The sequence below is a fragment of the Phoca vitulina genome, unplaced genomic scaffold (genome assembly GCF_004348235.1).
Source record: "Phoca vitulina isolate PV1807 unplaced genomic scaffold, GSC_HSeal_1.0 scaffold47, whole genome shotgun sequence".
Taxonomy (NCBI): Eukaryota; Metazoa; Chordata; class Mammalia; order Carnivora; family Phocidae; genus Phoca; species Phoca vitulina.
Genome location: NW_022589750.1, coordinates 8,642,405 through 8,663,981, shown reverse-complemented (window position 1 = coordinate 8,663,981; position 21,577 = coordinate 8,642,405).

Sequence of the window (21,577 nt, the reverse complement as noted above, 5' to 3'; positions counted from 1 at the left end):
TTTACATATTTCACAGACCAAGTCAGAACCTGTGTGTCATATTTCCTTAGGACGCTAGATTAGTGGATACTAAATATTCCCCCATGGCTGACCCATATAGAAATTCTCACCAAGGCAATTAACTCCTTAGGCTTTGCATTGGTCTCCAGGGCTATGAGTTACACTGGAGCACAAGTATAAAACCACTGACTGGGGAGTATCTTTAGCTCCATTCCTGCAGCCTGTATCATCTGAATCATTCCTGCTGTCACTTGCTTTCTTCCCATCCCATAGGTAATGAGACCTAAGAAAGAGTTTTTCTTCTAGAAAATTCTGTTAACTTAGGATATTATAAATTAGGTGAAATGGTACTAAGGATTTTGTTTCATTAAGAAAAGACTATGTGAAACTGGATTTTCACATTTTAACTGGATTAAAATAAAAATGAAGTATCGAAACACATGATAATGTAAAATGTAGATCTCAATTTTTTTTTTATGATTTTATTTAGAGAGAGAGAGTGTGCACAAGCAGGGGGAGTGGCAGGCAGAGGGAGAAGCAGTCTCCTTGATGAGCAAGGAGCCTGATGCAAGACGTACAGGACTCCATCCCAGGACCCTGGGATCATGAATTGGGCTGAAGGCAGATGCTTAACTGGCTGAACCACCCAGGGGTCCCTAGATCTCAAATTTCTATCAAGAAAACAATTACCTAAGATGCAATACCATTAAATAACATTTCAATTTGTAGTTTTATTGCATTAGTATTTTTCAAATAAATCCTCTTCTCCATCCCGCCCCCTCTTTTGACATATCAGTGTAAGATTGCCAAATCTAGCTTTATGGGGAAAGAGCTGTCATATATTCTGAAATTATATTCTTTTTACTTCTAAGTTTCTCTTTTCAAATGAAACGATAGTAGTGATAGAAGTTCACTTTAAAAAAAAAGCTTTATCTTGTCAAAATAAGGCAATTATTGCCAATGAATTCAGTAGACCTATCCCATTTTTTCTATTCACCCTCTCATGAAGTATCTGGCAGCCTTTGAAGGGTCATGGGCCAAGGTATTCTCTCCTAGGTTCTGGGTAACAATCTAGACTAAAAGAGAGCATTCTCCTTGTGGAAACTGCTGCTCAGTTTCTTATTTTAGATTCCCATGTATGTCTCTGTATTTTTATATATGTATTTATATAATTATTTCAAATATTATTCTTTTTAGTTCTATAATTTCCCTTTAGATATTTTATTACTGTTCTTTCTCTACTGAAAATTACTATCTCTCCATGCATTGTCAGTATATTTTCATTTACTTCCTAGAGCATAGTTATAATAATGGTTTAAAAATCCTAACTCAAACATCTGGGTCATCTTGGAGTAGTCTCTATCGATTGTTTTGTCTCTTGAGAATAGGTCACATTTGTTTGCTTCCATATGTAAAATTATTTTGAAATGTATCTTGGATATTATAAATGTTGTATTATATAGACTCTGGATTTTTAAACTACTCCTCTGAGAGGATGGCTTTCTGTTTATTTTAACAGGCAATTAATTTGGTAGGACTAAAACTGCAAATTATGTCTCTTGGGCAGCAGCTCAAATTTCGGTTGTTATTTTATCCTTAGCTAAGCTGCTTGGAGCCTGTCCCACACAAGTGTGGTTTGGGAATTATCCAGAAATGTGATCCAAGTATATACACAGAACGTGGTGGGAGGGGGGCTCCCTCCTCTGGCTCTGTCCTTTCTAAGTTTCCTTCCTCACTTTCCAGTGCTTGGGTTTTCCTCAAACACTTTCTTTCAATTTTTTGGGCCAAAACCCAGCAGATTTTCTATTGAAGTTTTAGCCATCTCCACATGGCAAAGACTAGGGCCTGCTTTCAGGCTAGAAATTGTAAAAATGGGAAACATTCAGTGTTGTTCCCATCTGTCAAGTGCCAAGCCTCTTCCAGAATATGCCTACTTTTGGTTGCTTTCCAGTGTCTTTAGTTGAAGTTGTTGTTTTTAATTTTTAATTTTTGTTTGTTTAATTTATTTAGAGTTTATACTTGTAATCTGCAAGAGGATTGGTTCAGTAACAACTTACTTGGTCATGTCAGAAGTGGAAACCATTTTTATAATTATATAATATGTAGACTCGGTGTCCTTAGTTTCAAACAACCAAGTCAATTTTAGTAAATTCAAGTAGGAAATAGTATATTGATCAATATCAATGTATTAGTTTGCTAAGGCTACCATAAGAAAATGTTACATACTGGGTGAATTAAACAACAGTTTAGTTTATTAAACAACAATTTATTTTCTCACATTTTTGGAGTCTGAAAGTCCAAGACCAAGGTGTTGGCAGGATTGGTTTCCTCTAGGAGAGACCTCTTTCCTTGACTTGCAAACAGCCATTTTCTTGCCATGTCTTCACATGGTCTTCTCTCTGCGTGTGTCTGTCCTAATCTCTTCTTCTTATAAGGAAACCAGTCAGATTGGAATAAGGGTCTCTTTGATGACCTCATTTTAACTTAGTCCCCTCTTTAAAGACCTTGTCTTTAAATGAAGTCACATCCTGGGGTACTGGGGGTTAGGGCTTCAACAATACAAAGTTTTGGAGACACACAATGCAGTTCATCACAATCAGCTACCTCACTCATTCTTCAAGACGGCCAGAGAACAAGAGTATTGAGTCAGTAATAACCACCAGTTTAAACCACATGAGAACAGTGTTCATGGAGATACTGTTACTATCCCTGCTGAGCACAGAGACCTCAACGTGTTACTTAAAACTAGACATTGGGTATAACCTCTAGAACAAATGTAGCCTCTGAAAGTTAGATGTTGCATCTACAACCTGAACCAATGATGCCTGCATTATGAAATCCCAAAGTCTCTTGTGAATCAGTATTTTTGGTGGTACTGTATTGGTGGATCAAATGTCCTAGCCTCAGGGAGTTTAAGTAAGTGAATTTCTGACTTCAAGGGAGAACACAAACTAAAAAAAAGCAGATGTGCCCAAACACGAGGAAGTAAGCACACAATTTCTGGCTGGCCAAGTAGAACAAAAGTACTGTGCCTGATGGAATAATTGCATAAGAATGAAATGAGTTAGACAAGAGGACCATAACCCAGAGAACATAATAATAACAATGATGACCAGGGAGGGTTCAAGATGGCAGTGTAAGACGATCCTGAGCTCACCTCCACCCATGGACACAACAATCTACAACTACATGTGGGAAAATTCCCTCTGAAGGTGACCAAGAAACTTGATGAACAGAGCCTCCATAACAAGGGACAGTACCAAGATAGGTAGAAGAGGCAGAGACATGGTCTCACTAAGGAAAAAAACAACACCCAAGGCACTGTGTTCCACAGTTAGGAGGAATCCTGGTGCTAATGGGCACCATTTTGGAATCCTCCCTCTAGATGGCTAATGCCAGGGGTCACACCCTACTGAGAGCCTAACACAATCCCGTGCCTTTGCCAGGCCTTGCAGTCAACCGGACAATAACCCTACCAATCAGCATGCCAATAGCAGTTATGGCTTCACCACAACAATAGGGCATGTGTGTCCACATAGGGGACAACTTTGGAGCACACAGCTCTGGTGGGGAAGGGGGGGTTGTGTTTCTGGGCTCCAAAGGACATCTCCTACATAGGGCCACTCCTTTAAGACTAGGAGATATAATTGAACTACATAATACATACAAACAAACAGAGCTAGGTAAAATGAGGAGACAGAGAAATATGTTCCCAATGAAAGAACAAAACAAAACTTCCGAAAAAGAACTAAACTAAATGGAGATAAACAATCTACCCAATAAGGAGTTCAAAGTCATCATCATAAAGATGGTTACCAAACTTGGGAGAAGAATGGAGAACACATAAGAATTTTAACAAAGAGATAGAAGATATAAAAAAGTACCAACCAGAGTTGAAGAACACAATAACAAAAATGAATAGCACGTTAGAGGGAACCAAAAGCAGATTAGATGATGCAGAAGCACAGATCAAGGATCTGGAAGATAGGGCAGTGGAAATCACCCAAACTAAACATAAAAAAATAAAAAATTAAGGGGCGCCTGGGTGGCTCAGTCGGTTAAGCGTCTGCCTTTGGCTGGGGTCATGATCTCAGGGTCCTGGGATCCAGCCCCGTGTCGGGCTCCCTGCTCAGTGGGGAGTCTGCTTCTCCCTCTCCCTCTCTCTCTGCTGCTGACCCCACTTGTGCTCACTCACTCTCTCTCAAGTAAATAAATAAAATCTTTAAAAAATAAAAATAAAAAATAATAAAAAATTTAAAAAAAATGAAGATGGTTTAAGGGACCTTTGGGACAACATCAAGCATGCTACCATTCACATTATAGAGGTCCCAGAAGAAGAAGAGAGAAAGGGGAAGAAAGGTATTTGAAGAAATAGTAGCTGAAAAATTCCCTGATCTGGAGAAAGAAGCAGACATCCAGGTCCAGAAAGCATAGAGAGACTTCAACAAGATGAATCCAAAGAGATCTATACCAAAACACATTAAAATTAAACTATCAAAAATTAAAGATAAAGAGAGAACCTTAAAAACAGAAAGAGTAAATCAATTAGTTATGTATAAGGGGACCCCCATAAGACTATTGATTCATCATTCTGGTAAGCCTATCACAAGAGACAAAGGTTAAAAGCCCCTGTACTGTGAGGCTGATGAAAGATAGCTTCCTCTATTTCTTCGTTCTATTTCTATTTCCTCTAGTTACTTCTTTCAGGTTTCCATAAAATTATGAAGTATCTTCTTTTCATGAACATCTCTGTGTTTATTAAAAGAGAAAAATTAAATCTATAATATATTCATAAAATCTCAGATGCAAGTTATATATCTCTAAGTGAAGCCACAGGTATAACAAAAATTCAACAATTTTTTGAAATGAAAAAAAAAAAAGAGTATCAGCTAAATTTTCACCAGAAAGTTTGCAGTCCAGGAGAGAGTAGAGTAATATATTCCAAGTGCTGAAAACAACAAATTTATAACCAAAGATATTCTACCCAGCAAGGTTATCATTCAGAATTGAAAAGAAGACAAAGTTTCCTAGAGAAGCAAAAGCTAATGGAATTCATCACCACTAAACTGGCTTTAAAAGAAGTATTAAAGAGATTTCTTTAAGTAGAAAAAAAAGGGTCAACACTAGAAATAAGATAATATGCAAACGAAAAAATACCTCACTGATTAAGGCAAACATACAATAAAGTTAGTGGAGTAACCACTTATAAAGCTAGTATGAAGGTTAGAAGACAAAAGAAGTAAAATCAATGCTGTCTAAAATAATTAGTTAAGGGACACACAAAATAAAAAGATGTAAAATATGACATCAGAAACAGAAAACATGGGGAGGGGAATGTAGTGCTTTTAGAATGTGGTCAAATTTAAGTGACCACCAATTTAAAATATATTGCTATATACATAGGTTATTACATAGAACCCTCATGGAAACCACAAGCCAAAAACCTATAATAGATAACACAAAATTAATAAAGATAAATGAATCCAAAGATAACACTAAAGAAAATCATCAAATCACAAGGGAAGAGAAGAAGAAAGGAACAGAGAGAAGAACTACAAAAACAACCAGAAACAATGAACCAAATAGCAATAGATACATACTTATCAATAATTACCTTAAGTGTAAGTGAATTAAATGTTCCAATCAAAAGACATAAGGTGGCTGAATGAATAAAATAACAAGACCTGTCTATATGCTGCCTACAAGAGACTCACTTCAGGCCTAAAGACACACACAGACCAAAAGAGAAGCATGGATAAAGATATCCTGTTGAAAGGGGAAGTGGTAAGCAAGCTAGAGTAGCAATAATTTTACCAGACAAAATATATTTTTAAAACAAAGCCTGTAACAAAAGATAAAGAAGGGTATTGCATAATGATGAAGAGATCAATCCAATAAGAAGATATAACATTTGTAGATATTTATGCACCCAACATAGGAGCACCTAAATATATAAAGCAAATATTAAAAGATAAAAAGGAAGAAACCGAAAGTGATACAATAGTAATAGGAGACTTTAACACCCCACTTACATCAATGAATAGATCATCCAGACAGAAAATTAGTAAGGAAATAACACATTAGAGCAGATGGGCTTAATAGACATATACAAAACATTCCTTTCAAAAACAGAAGAATACACATTCTTCTTAAGAGCACATGGAACATTCTCCAAGATAAATCTTGTTGGGCCACAAAAAAAGTCTCAATAAATTTAAGAAGATTGAAAGCATATTAAGCATCTTGTTGGACCACAATGCTATGAAACTAGAAATCAATTACAAGAATACTGGAAAAAAACACAAATACATGGACAATAATTGACATGCTACAAAACAACTAAATAGGTCAATGAAAAAATCAGAAAAAAATTAAAAAGTGTCATGAGAGAAATAAAAATGAAAACACAACACTTCAAAATCTATGGAATGTAGCAAAAATGGTTTTAAGAGGGAAGTTTGTAGTGATACGGCCACCTCAAGAAACAAGAAAAATCTCAAATAAACAGTGTAATCTTACTCCTAAGGAAACTAGGGGAGAGAAAAAGAACAAACAAACAAACAAAAGCCCAAAGTTAGCAGAGGGAAGAAAATAATAAGGATTAAAGCAGGAATAAATGAAATAAAGACTAAAAAATCAATGGAAAAGATTGATAAAACTAAGAGCTAGTTCTTTGAGAGATAAACAAAATTGATAAACCTTTAGTCAGATTCATCAAAAACAACAAACAATAAACAAAAATAAAACAAACAAAAAAACAAAAGAGAGAGTCATCAATCAGAAATGAAGGAGAAGTTACAACTCACACCACAGTAATACAAAGGGTTATAAGACTTCCAAAAAAAATTATACACTAACAAATTGGGACAACTATAAGAAATGGATAAATGCACAGAAACATACAATTGTCCAAGACTGAATCAGAAAGTAAGAGAAAATCTGAACAGACCACTTACTAGTAATGAAATTAAATCAGTAATGATAATTTTAAAAACCACAATAAACACAAGTTCAGGACCAGATGGCTTCACATTTGAATTCTACCAAACATTCAAAGAAGAGTTAATACCTATCTTTTTCAAACTATTCCAAAAAATTGGAGAAGGAACACTTCTAAACTCATTCTACAATAATAGCATTACCCCTACAACCAAAAACCAGACAAAGACACTACAAAAAAAAAAAAAGAGAGAGAGAGAAAATTACAGGCCAATATCCCTGATGAACAAAAATGCAAAAATCTTGAACAAAATATTAGCAACCTGAATACAACAGTACATTAAAAAAGATCACACACCATGATTAAGTGGGATATATTCCTGATGCAAGGATGGTTCAATATCTGCAAATCAATCAACATGATACACCACATTAACAAAATGAAGGATAAAAATCCTATGATCATCTCAACGCAGAGATGCAGAAAAAGCCATCAACAAAATTCAAAATTTATCTATGATAAATACTCTCAACAAAGTGGATATAGAGGGGGCATACCTCAACATAATAAAGACTAACATCTTCCTCAATGGTGAAAAGCTGAAATCTTCTCCTTTAAGATCAGGAACAAGACAAGGTTGCCCACTCTTGCCATTTTATTCAACATAGTACTGGGAGGTCTAGTCATAGCAACTGAGCAAGAAAAAGAAATAAAAATCATCCAGTTTGGAAAAGAAGGAGTAAAACTGTCATTTGCAGATGACATGATATTATATACAGAAAATCCTGAAGTCTCCACCAAAAAACTATTAGAACTAATAAATGAATTTAGTAAAGTTACAGGATACAAAATCAATATAGAGAAATCTGTTGCATTTATATATGCTAATAATGAATTATCAGAAAGAGAACTTAAGTAAACAATCCCATTTACAATTGCATCAAAAGGAATAAAATACCTAAGAATAAATTTAACCAATGAGTTGGAAGATCAGTATCCTACAAATTATAAGACATTGATGAAAGAAATTAAAGATCATATAAATAAATTGAAAGATATATGGTGCCCATGGATTGGAAGAATTAATATTGTTAAAATTTTCATACTTTCAAACCGAAAGCAATCTACAGATTCAATGCAACCCCTATCAAAATACCAATGGCATTTTTCACAAAACTAGAACAAATCATCTTAAAATTTGTATAGAACCACAAATAGCCAAAGCAATCTTGAGAAAGAACAAAGCTGGATGTATCACGTTCCCAGATTTCAAACTATGCTACAAAGCTATAGCAATCAAAACAGTATAGCACTGGTACAAAAACAGACACATAGATTATTGTTCTAGAACAGAGAGCACAGAAATAAACCCATGCTTAATTAAACTATGAAAAAAAAAGGAAAAATACAAAATGTGAAAAAGCCAACTTTTTCAATAAATGGTGTTGGGAAACTGGACAGCTACATGCAAAAGAATAAAACTAGACACTTTCTTACACCAAAACTAAAAATGGATTAAAGACTTAAATGTAAAACCATAAAACTCCTATAGGAAAACATAGGCAGTAAGCTCTTTGGCATTGGTCTTAATGATACATTTTTAGATCTGTCTCCTCAGGCAAGGACAACAAAAGCAAAGCGAAGCAAAGCAAAACAAAACAAAGCAGAACAAAACAAAACAAAACAGGACGACATCAAACCAAAAAGCTTTTTGCACAGTGAAGGAAATCATCAACAAAATGAAAAGGCAACCTACTGAATGGGATAAAATATTCACAAATGATATATTCAATAAGGTGTTAGTATCCAAAACATAAAAAGAACTCAGACAACTCAGTATAAAAAAAAATGTGATTTAAAAAATGAGCAGAGGATCTGAATTGACATTTTTTCAAAGACGACATCCAGATGGCCAACAGATACATGAAAAGATGCTCAACATCACTAATCATCAGAGAAATGCAAATCAAAACTGCAATGAACTATCACCTCACAGCTGTCAAAATAGCTATTATCAAAAATGACAATATACAAGGGTTGGCAAAGATGTGGAGAAAGGGAACCCTTGTGCACTGTTGATGGGAATGTAAATTGGTACAGCCATTGTGGAAAACAGCATAGAGGTTTTTCAAAAAATTAAGACTAGAACTACCAGCAATTCCATTTCTAGGTATTTATCTGAAGAAAATGAAAACACTAATTCAAAAAGATATATGCACCCTTATGTTCATTGCAGCATTATTTACAATAGTTAATATATGGAAGAAACTTAAGTGTCCATCAATAGATGAACGGATAAAGAAGATGCAGTTTGTACATACAATGGAATATTACTCAGCCTTAACAAAATGAAATCTTGCCATTTGCAATAAACACGGATGGACCTGGAGGGTCTAATACTAAGTGAAATTAGTCAAAGAAAGACAAACACCATATGATTTCACTTAAATGTAGAATCTAAAAAACAAAACAAACAAAATAGAAACAGATCATAGATACAGAGAACAAAGTGATGGTTGCCTGAGTGGAGTGGGGTAGGGGGAATGGACAATATAGATTAAGGTGATTAAGAGGTACAATATTCCAGGTATAAAATGAAGGTCTTGAGGATGTAATGTACAGCATAGTGAATATAGTCAATAACACTGTAACAACTTTGTATGGTGACAGATGGTAACTAAACTAATTGAGGTTTTATTGATGGTTGTTTCCTAATGTATATAAATATCAAATCACTATGCTATTCACCTGAAACTAATATAATACTGTATGTCAACTATTCTTCAATTAAAAAATAGATTCCTATTCCATTCGCTGGGGTGGAAATTAAATATGAAAATATATGTAAAATGCTTGGCATGCCTGGCAATTAGTTATCTCTCAATAAATGTTGGCTAAAGTTTTTATATTGCTTTATAAAATAAGAAAGTAAAGAGTCTAAAAGTTTCTCGGGGGGGCGGTGGGGAACAAGCCCAAAACAAACAAACGAAAAAACAATGATGCGCAACATTAATTAAGCATTTTAAAAAGAGCCGGGCATTATTGCTAAGCTTTTTCTATGTGTTAGCTCATTTAATTCTACTAACAATCCATTAAGTAAGTATTATTATTGTCCCTATTTTTGGATGCATAGACTGAGATTTAGATATATGATTAAAATTTAGATATATGAATAAACTTGCATAAGGTCATATGGCTAATAAGTGGCAAATCTCGAATTCCAATCCAGATTTTTCTGACTCCAGATCTGATGCTTATGACTACTAACCTGCACTGCTTCTCTGTATATAAACAGAAAATTCACAGGGAAAGAATAGAGCAAATAAATGGCAAGCAATAATTGAAAAGTGATAGAGAAAATTTGCTGCAATGAAGGAAGAAAGACTAGGGTGTTTGGATGTGAAGTGTTCATTGAATAGCAGACAGAATTATCAAGACAAAACAAAACACTATCTAGACATATTCTATTGAACTTCTGAATTTTATTTTTTTATTTTATTTTTGTAAAGATTTTATTTATTTATTTGACAGAGAGAGAGGGAACACAAGCAGGGGGAGTGGGAGAGGGAGAAGCAGGCTTCCTGCGGAGCAGGGAGCCCGATGCGGGGCTCGATCCCAGGACCCCAGGATCATGACCTGAGCCGAAGGCAGATGCTTAACGACTAAGCCACCCAGGTGCCCCTGAACTTCTGAATTTTAAAGTTGAAAAAAAACCAAGTCTGTATTAATTAAAGAAAAAATGTTACTTATGAATGAAAAGAAAATGTGTTTATCATTAGCCTTCTCAGCAACACTAAATGTCAGATGACCACAGAAAATCATCTAGAAAACTTTAAGGGAAATCCTTGTGAACCAAAAAATTCCAATCAATCTGAAATCACATGTTCACCAAAAATACTGTTGCTATACATTTTCTAAAAATATTGCCAAACAAATAGCTTTACAATTCAGTGGGAGATTGAATAAAAATAAGGAATTTATGGGACACCTGGGTGTCTCAGTAGGTTGTGCATCTGACTCTTGATTTCAGCTCAGGTCATGATCTCAGGGTGGTGATTCTCTCTCTCCCTCTGCCCTGCCCTTCTACCCCCTTCCTCCCCCCCCCCGACATGCCCTGTCTCTCTCTTAAAAAAAAAAAAAAGAGAGAGAGAGAGAGAAAGAAATAAGGAATTTAAGAATAGGAAGCAGTATAGTATATGAAACAAGACTATGAAAACACAGTATGAAAAAAATAATTCTTACTGGTGTTGTTATAAAACTGCAAAAATGTCAAAAGTAATTCTTTAATGAGAAACTAAATAATTCAAAAATCACATTCTGTGGAGATATTATGTAAAACATCAGTTTATAATCAGCACAAATTGAGATTTGTGGGTCTGGAGGGAAGTGCAGAAGCAATAACAAGTTGCATATCTTATCTTACTCAAGAATGAGTCTTTTTCAATGTTAGCTAATACAGAAAAATAAGTTCTTTTTTAATAATTGAATAATGTTAGGGGCGCCTGGGTGGCTCAGTCATTAAGCGTCTGCCTTCGGCTCAGGTCATGATCCCGGGGTCCTGGGATCGAGCCCCCCATTGGGGTCCCTGCTCGGCGGGAAGCCTGCTTCTCCCTCTCCCCCTCCCCCTCCTTGTGTTCCCTCTCTCGCTGTGTCTCTCTCTGCCAAATAAATAAATAAAATCTTTAAAAATATTGAATAATGTTAAATAATATGTAGACAATTATTTTTATCCAGAAGTTACCACCAGTAGAATAGTAAAGGTTGGCACAACATCCAAAAAATTTGTCAGTAAAGAGAAAATAAAACAATGTGCATAACGAGAGCCAGGAAAAGAAAACTGTAAAGGAAACAATGACACATAAAGGTTAAATAAGAGATGAGGCAATGTAAATAGAATAAAGCAGAGGTAGAATATTAATATCAGATGATGGCAAATTCAGGTTAAAAGCAAAAATGGAGCAAGGAGTGTTTTTTTATTGTAAGGGATCACTGCACAGTAAGGATATGACATCATAAAAATTTATGTGCCAAATAACATCACAGTAAAATATTTAGAGCCAAGAATACTTAAAAGTACAATGAGAGGGGCGCCTGGGTGGCTCAGTCGTTAAGCGTCTGCCTTCGGCTCAGGTCATGATCCCAGGATCCTGGGATCGAGCCCCGCATCGGGCTCCCTGCTCGGCGGGAAGCCTGCTTCTCCCTCTCCCTCTCCCACTCCCCCTGCTTGTGTTCCTGCACTCACTCTCTCTCTCTCTGTCAAATAAATAAATAAAAAATCTTAAAAAAAAAAAAAAGTACAATGAGAAATTCACAGTCATAAGGTAAGACTTAAAAATATGACAGAGAGGTCAGATAGCCAAAAAATAAGATAAGTTTGAAGGAGATGTAGGACTTTCTCTTCCTCAGACACTATTCATCAAATATCCATAGGACAGTTATAAAAGTTAATTATACATTAAAAAAAAACTAGATTAACATCCCAAAATACATGAGTAGTATATTGAAGTTATGATGCAAAATAATAAAACGAAGAGCTGTGAATGCTTCATGAAGAAGTAGAACATTACCAACTTTCTTGAAGCTCCCTGTCATCTTTTCTGATTTCCCTCTTTTCCCCAAATTGCCCTTCAAATAACCATTTTCCTGAATTCTGCTTATTACTTTCCTGCTTATCTTGACAGTTTATCAAATATGTATATATCCCTCCATAATTGTGAACTTGGAATCATACTGCAAGAAGTCTTCTGCAATTTGCTCCACATCATGTTTTGAGGTTTCATTGAGGTGGATTTGAGTAGTCGAGACTCATTCATTGGCGTTCTGAATAATGTTCCATTGCGTGGATGTGTCACAGCTTATTAGCCATTCTTCTGCCAGTGGCCAGTTTTGTTTCCAGTTGTTGTTTCTTTTTCCAATTATTATTAGTGCTTCCCTGAATATCTTCTCTTATGCCAACTGTTACGCATATGCAGAAGTTCCTTAGTAGTGGTATTTTTCAAACTCTAGCGGTGGGTCATTACAAGTTAGTGGATTGCAATGAGTTTTTTTTTTTTTTAATAAATAAACCTCTTAAAAGAAAACATACACACACATACACAACTGGAATAAACTTAACCAATACAATAAGGGAAAATAATTATACAACATTAGAAGTGCGACAGGAAAGGTGACCATAGATTCTAAATGGATTAAAAGAGAAAAACAGGGTTCTGAACAATGCCATGCTAATACATATAAAATTCTTAAGGAACTGGATGATTTTCTAGGAAATATCAGTTACCAAGCTTGACGCAAGAAGAAGAAACCTAAATAAAGCAATGACCATGAGAAAAATTTTAAACATTTGCCAAAGAACTATCCCATCCTTAAAATACTAGGCCAAGAGGCCACTAAAGATTAGTTCTTTGACCTTCAAGGACTAGAAAATTCTTGCAATATTTAATGTATTCCAGAGCATAGATAAAAATAGAAGTCTTTCCAGTTCATTTTACTAACTTAGCCTAACCACATGTGTCAGTCAGCTTCCAGCAAAAAAACAGATGTCACACTCACATTAGATAATTTGAAGAGAGCTCCATAAAGATGTGGAAAGGGTGTAGAAATGCCAGATGGATATGCAGTCTTGTTACCAACCCTCGGCTTGAAGGGGACATGGGAGAGGTGATTATCAGAACTTAGTAGGAGGGCCTGTTGGGAGTTGTGATCTCCTGGGATCTAGAGAGCTTCCCCCGACCTTGAAAGGAAGGAGCTAGGAGAATAGATGCCATCACATCATTTTCCTTCTGCCCTCCAATTTCCTTCCTAGGTTCTTCATTGACCAAACCCAACTGGAAGCCATAGGTCAATGGAGTCCATTGGTGTGGTCCATGTGAGTCAACTCCCTACGGCAGAGAGCAGATAAAGGTGGAGGTGGCTCTAGAGGGGCAAATGGAAGTCATATTGCATGCTGTGATACCACAATGACTTGAGTACAACCTAAAAAGAATTGCACAAAGAATACAAGTGGAGAACAATCTAACCTAAGAATATAGGTGCAAAAATACTGAAGTAAAATATTAGCAAATTGATTTCAGAACTTGATTATGATGCTATTAGCAAATAATGTTTTGGTATTAAATGGAGTGTTTTTCTAATTCCATATATATTTTTTAGGATCCTTGGTTTTGATTCTACATGTTCAAAGGAAAATTCCCACTCTTTCTTTTCCCTCTTATTCTCTCCTTCTCAAGGGAGGAGGAATGCCTTAACTGATTAGTGTTGAAGAAGTCATCATGGCCTGTAGAGAGGCTAGTTCCACAGAAGGTAAGCCACTTCTGCTCTCCATGGAATGACAGTATAGGGAAGGCCTCTGGGCTTCAAGCTGGGCAGTGACCGGGGTGGGGGGGATTATTAAATTCAGGGGCAAAGGAATTAGCAAGCCCATTGGGCTGTGCATCTAGGCCATGTCATCCAATCCAGTATTTATCAGTAATCAAGCTAATTAATATCAATCTCCATCTGATTCCTTTGTCTTTTATTTATTCTGCACTGGGAGGAGAAGGGAGGAGAAGATCAAACAGTATTAATCCACTGGCCTTTAAGAATGCCAACACCAGGGCGTCTGGGTGGCTCAGTCGGTTAAGCGGCTGCCTTTGGCTTAGGTCACGATCCTGGGGTCCTGGAATGGAGCCCTGGGTCAGGCTTCCCTACTCAGCAAGGAGTCTGCTTCTCCCTCTGCCCCTTCCCCACTCATGCTCTCTTTCCTTCCCTCTCTTTCTTGCTCTCTCTCTCAAATAAATAAATAAAGTCTTAAAAAAAAAAAAGAATGCCAGCACCAAGTATGTGGAGAAAGGGGAACCCTTATACACTGTTGATGGGAATGTAAGTGATATAGCCACTATGGAAAACAGTATGGTAGTTTCTTTAAAAAATTAAAAATTGAATACCACATGATCCAGCAAATCCCACTCATGGGTATATATCTGAAGGAAATGAAATCACTGTCTTGAAGAGATACCTGCACACCTGTGTTCACGGTAGCTTTATTCACAATAGCCAAGATATGGAAACAACCTACATGTCCATCACCTGATATAGAAGATGTGGTATATATACAATGGAATATTATTCAGCCACGAGAAAGAAGAAAATCCTACCATTTGCCACAACATGGATGGATCTTGAGGGCATTATGCTAACTGAGGTAAGTCAGATTGATGAAGATAAATACTGTAGGATACCACTTATATGTGGAATCTAAAACTGAAGTTATAATAAGAGAGTAGAATGGTGCTTACCAGGGACTGAGGGTGGGGGAATTGGGGAGATGCTGTTGAAAGGTGCAAATCTGCAACTAGTAGACAAATAAGTTCTGGAGCTCTAATGCACAGCACGGTGATTATAGTCATCAGTACTGTATTATAAACTCCAAAAGTTGCTAGGAGACTAGATCTTAACTGTTCTCAACACAAAAAAGAATTGATAATTATGTGACATGATAAATGTGCCAGCTAATGGTACTGTAGTAATCATATTGCAATATAAAAATGTATCAAACCAACACATTGTACACCTCAGATTTATGCAATGTTATATGCCAACTATTTCTCCAAAAAAAAAAAAAAAAAAAAGCCAAAAAAATGGCTGTCTACGTCTAATCCCTCTTTCTGCAGACATTGCTTCTATCATCAAAACCATACGGCCAGTAGTACTCTATAAATACTGTCCTCTGGGTAGGGAAGAATCAGAGGGAACAAAGAATCCATTCACTGGCTTTTGAGCTCGGAAGCTTTTTTTTTTTTTTTTTTTTTTTTTTTAAAGATTTTATTTATTTATTTGACAGAGAGAGCGAGAGAGCACAAGCAGGGAGAACAGTAGAGGGAGAGGGAGAAGCAGGCTCCCCGCCAAGCAGGGAGCCCGATGTGGGGCTCGATCCCAGGACCCTGAGATCATGACCTGAGCCGAAGGCAGACGCTTAACCATCTGAGCCACCCAGGCACCCCGAGCTCGGAAGCTTTATAAATCTATAGACAAATACAGAATTAAAAGCCATGACTCTTCTGCAAGAGAAATGAAAATCTTTGATTTTTTTTAGAAACTTGGCTTTGAATGGGGGAATCAGACATGAAGTTCTTATCATCAACCAGAGCATGTGAAGAATTGAAGATAAAGTGAAAATCTTTCCTCTGCCCAGAGCAAGGGAAGATACAAAACCATAGGTAAGAAAGGACAAATGAGAGGCTACCTGAGGTTGGAGGTGATGGTGGAGGGAATGGAAATTCTCATGGAATCTTTGGAGGAGCTGACAAGTTTCCAGAGCAGAAGAGGCCATTTTCTGACTTCCCAAGGTGTGACCTGGGAAAACGCAAGCCTTAAAGAAGTCTATTAAAAATAAGACAATTGGTCCAATATGGAGTCGCTTATGATAAGTCCTGCCTCACCAAATTAAGACCTAACTTAATTATAGTCTTGGCTCTCTCCCAGAAATAAAAGCTTAAACCAGTCAATCAGGAATCACCTGGTCATCTGCCTGATAAATCCCTGCTGTCCCCTAAAGGAAAGTGACTTTGCAATAACCAACCCGCTTTTTTTTTTTTTTTTTTTGCTAGTATAACTTTTTTGTTCCTGCTTCCTCCTGCCTATAAAAGTCTTTCATTTTGTATAGGTACTCGGAGCTCCTTTCTATCAACCAATCAGATGCTGCCTGATTCATGAATTATTAAATAAAGCCAATAAGATCTTCAAACTTTATTCAGTTGAATTTTGTTTTTTAACGAAGTCCAAACGAAACCAAACTAAACAAATTAAAACATGTGGGTGTTGAGTTGCACTGGCTGAGGTTGACATGGAACCATATGGGTGTGAAGGTAGCTTTGCAGATTCATGAGCTCACTGGGGGAAGGCAGCCCAGAATTCCCCACCCCTGATCCAAGGGTAGAATATCAAACATAGGGAAGAATGTTCTATGGAACACACTTTGGGATTTGCTACTGTGCTTAGTTCTTGGGTCTGATGCCAGGAGCTTGAATTTGGGCAAAAGGACACATCAGACTCTCACTTATCATCTGTGAATGCCTCTTTCAGCTGCCTACACTTTGTCTTTCTGGAGGCCAAGTGGATTACACTGGCACCTACCAAACAAGAGGCTCTTGTTTTCCCCTATAACCTGGTGATATGTCTCAGAGGACTTTCCTGTCTTGGGAAGCTTCACAGCACTCTGTTGCAAGAAATAAAAGTTCTTGGCTGGTCCGAAAGGGCTTGTCACAACCAGATGAAGACAGGAAAGGTGTCGATGGTAGGAATGAGGATGCACCAAATGACGAAAGTTTTCTCACGGCAACATTGCATTGGAGATAATTTGGAGGCGAGGAAAGGGGCGTCCCAAGAGATTAGAAAATCTACCCAAGGAAACAAAGCCGTGAAGTAGCAGAAAGATCATTCAAATCCAGATTTTATGCTTCTGGCTGGTCCCATGCTCCCTCCATCTCACTGGGCTGCAGTGATGGCCCCAGTCATAATGAATGTCAATGAACTTTTAATGAGGTCTTAATCAAGGGCTTCATTACAGACTCTTGGGGAGCTGAGCAAAGGCCCTTAGGAGACAAAAGCTGGCATTCAGGCCAAAAGGGCTTGGGGTTCTGGTCCCTTTCAAGGACATTGCAGCCCCTTTCCCGCCTTTACTCCCACTGCCCTGAAGACCTCAAGCAAACAAAAGGAAACCCTCAGATCTACTTTGCATCAGCTCTGGACTGCCCTTGGCCTTGGTGCTAATGAAGTAACTTGACAAATCCCCCTGAGAAGTTGCATTTCATTTGCATGTATTTAGCTTCTCCCAGTGTCCTCACTTCCTAAGACTGATGTGACCCTCCTAAAACCACAGGAAGCCACATTTTTCTTCCCTTTCTTCTTCCAGCCTCTCTCCTACCCCAGCTAGCCCTGTCTTGCCTGTTGAGGCCAGTCTAACAACAAAATTTAGCCCCTGGCAGATTTTTTTCACACAACGGAAAGGCAAAGATTCATATGCCTTCATTTAGAGCTGCTGACTTCGCTAGAAAATCCCAGCTTGACCTCATTTCTTATTGCATTTTCTTCCTCAAAGACCAGATTAAGAAACCTTCCCAATAAACTCTTGGCTTTCAATCGGTTTACCAAATAATGTGGATCTGTCACAAGCGTTGCGTCCGGATGCTGAGATCACACGCGAGGAAAATTATTATGTATTTTATGTATTTTTTATGTATTTTACAGTCATTCTTATCAGATGCTTTGATCACGGGACCACCCCCCCAAACAGCAAATTTTTAAAATTAAAATATTGATTCTGAGTATGTAATGCTCAATCAGAATGAGCTAGGCATCCTGTCGTTTCACTTCCTGAAGATTTTGCGAGCTGTACTATGTTAAAAGCATGAATATGTCCAAGAGAATGGTCACTGGAGGTAGCAAGATTGGGACTAAGAATATTTACTTATCAGAAAGATAGTAGAAAGCAGATTATAGTAAAAATAATAATAACGAGATAATAAAATACTATATTATTATATTATATATAAAAAATAATAACATCTCCAGTGCATTCTTTCTCTCATGTGATCTCTATTAACATTTGAACCAATTCAGCATCAGCCAGAAAATGACAGAGAAATGATCACCTTCATGCCCCCCTTTACGTGGTTGGTTTCTTCTAGATGTCTTCATCCCTTTCCCCATCTTACTTCCCAACCGCCTCAAACCCAGGAGTTAGGGAAGGAAAGAAAAAGTAGAGTTTAGCATATATCTACATGATATAATAAATGAATAAATACTAAGGTTTTGTTTCTGCCAACCCTTCCTGTATCGGACTTTTTCCCAGCCACATCACTGCAAATGGGTATGATGTGGTTTTGGAATATAGGTGAGGTTCAGTGGGGTGGAGTCCGGAGAAGGAATTCTTGAGATGTCTTTGGTGCAAATAGGTGGTTTATTAAAGAGCAGGGACAGGACCCGTGGGCAGAAAGAGCTGCTGCCCCAGGGTTGTGAGGGGTGGCTGATGATATACTATGGGGTTGGGGGAGGTAAGGAAAAGGGAGGTTTCAAGAGAACTTTCAGATGCTAAGGAGGACCTACAAGATACCAGCGGCCTTGCCATGGTCAAGTTAAGATAGTTTTTTCCCCTCTAGCAAGGCATTAACATTAAGATAGTTCCAGATTCCTGGAAGACTGTCACACAGGTCCTACCCAGGAGTCGGGGCTGGGGAGAAGTTGCAGGGTGTCAGCTTATGCTTTGTCTTCAGCCAGCCTTCCGTTCCCTCATCGGGTAGGCTCAGAACAGTTGTGGAAATGGGAAGAAGTTGTACACTGAGTGAAGGAAAGGATCTGCAAAAATACATTTAAATGACATCAGAAGATGGTAAGTGTACATAAAATTACTTTATGATTTGCCTTGAAAGTTAAAGTTCACGGGTATGTAGGATGTGTTTCGTTGTGCACATGACTGACTGACAGAACTTTTAATTTGGGGACCAAAATGTTGAGGTGCAGGGTCAGCTTGGTTCAGGAGAGTGTGTGCATCTCTTTCCAACTCAGTTCTGTGACTAATTGTTGGTAATGTGAAATTAGCCCTGACAGGACTATTTACATGGGGGAAATACTGGAAGAAGAGAGTAAGATTGCAGTTAACAGAAATGGAAGGATGATAAGGAGAGAGAGAAGGAGGAAACCACCGAAGTGGAGGGATTTGCAAAAACATACAAACAAACAAACAAAAAAAGTGAGTCTGTGAAATGAACGTGCGGGGGTGTTGGGAGTGGGGTAAGTGATCTGTGTCCAAAGGAAAGACTCTGTGATTGATGAAGGCCAGTGGTCAGAACATACTTTTCAGAATTTTGAATTTTCACTTTGGTGGGAATTCAAAGGTCACTTTCTCATCTATACAGTTATTATTTTAATATCAGCATATTAATTTTTGTGACCGATGTGTGTGCTGGGGTCCACGTTTTCCAGCACAAGCCACGCCTACAAATTAGCTTCTTTGGTATGAACTGCAAAAATGGTGACAAGGAGAATGTGTCACTTTGGTGTGAGGATTATTTTGAGCAAAAGAAATCAAAGCCCAGCAGATTCAGGAAAAGCTCTTTCCTCCCCCTACACTGCCTAAATTTACATTGGAAAAGGAGCCTGTACCAGGAAAAGAGCTATTACCAGAGGTATCTTTTTATCTAAGAAATTTATCTGCATAACAGGGCAAATTTTGTTTTCCAAATTTCTCCTCTGCCTCCCTGTGAGTGGCCTGCCTCCCTTTGTATCCCTGAACCCCCATCCCCTTCCTTAACTCAGGATGCTGTATACACCTCAATGATCTGGCTGCCCTTTTGGTCTCATATTTTTATGGGGCTCCTGTGTGTATGAAATTTACTGTTTTTCTCCTGCTGATCTGTTTTATATCAATTTAATTATTAGACCAGCCAAAGAAACTAAAGGGGAAGAAAAAGTTTTTCTTCTCCTATAGTGCAAAGAAATTTAGCCTTTCATTGTTTGCAAGAAACAATTCTTGCAAAAAGAATCTTGAATTTTTTGCATTTAAAAATATTTAAAAAATATATCCATAGGCAACATTTCTAGTAGGAAGACTGTCTATCAAAAGGCATGTGCATTTTAAAACCTGATTGATATGGCCACATTTCCCTCCAAGAGGCTACACAAATATACATTCTCCCAGCTCTGTAAGAGTGTTTCTTTACTCACAATCTAACCAGTATGGGATATTAGCAAATTTTTAAAAATGCCAATCTGGATAGTGAAAATTGTATATAGCTGAATTTATATTTCTCCAATTATGAGTGAGTCCGATGTTTTAAATATGATCATTGGTTCCTGTATTTATTCTTTTTTTTATAAGCTGCTTGTGTCTCTTGCTCATGATTCAGTTAGCTTGTTCAACTTTTTCTACTGATTTGTAGAAATGCTTTGCAAATAAATGGAACAAACAGTCTGGCTCTCCTGTGTATTGTCCTTATTTTTGTTCAGTTGGTTTTTGTCCTTGATTTCATTTATGATTTTATATTTCTGATAATACAGAGATTTTTAAAACACCTTTTTGTGTTCAAATTAATCTTCCTCTTTATGGGTCTGGAATTGTGAGGTGTTTCGAAAGAACTTTAAAATTATAAATCTTTTCTGCTTTCTTATTTAAAAAACTGATGGCTTTATTACTTGATAGAAATATTTTAAATTTACAAGTTTTCTTAAAATAGTAATAAGTATCCATTTCCATAGCAAGTTTGTAACATATTTATTTATTTAATTAATAGTTATTTAAAGTCTCAGTTATAAGACAGAGAGAGATGGAAAAAACATATCCTTTGCCTTTAAAGAGCTCTCATTCTTGTGGGAAGACATATAGTTAATTATGTTATATAATTCTATATGATGCAATTGTATAGAACTATATTACATAACTCATTCATCCAAAAACTAGGGAGCCGTCTAAGTCTATAATAGAGATTATATATATGCACAAGCAATAGAATTCATTTATCAAAAAAAATTAGGGAGCCCTCTCAGAGGGGAAAATAGAGGATCTTTGTTTTAAGATGGGCATTCTGTCTAAAGGTGCGTTCAAAGTAGTAGGGATGTGCAGAGTAAGCTCAAGTGCTGAGGATATCAGAGCAGAGGGGCTGC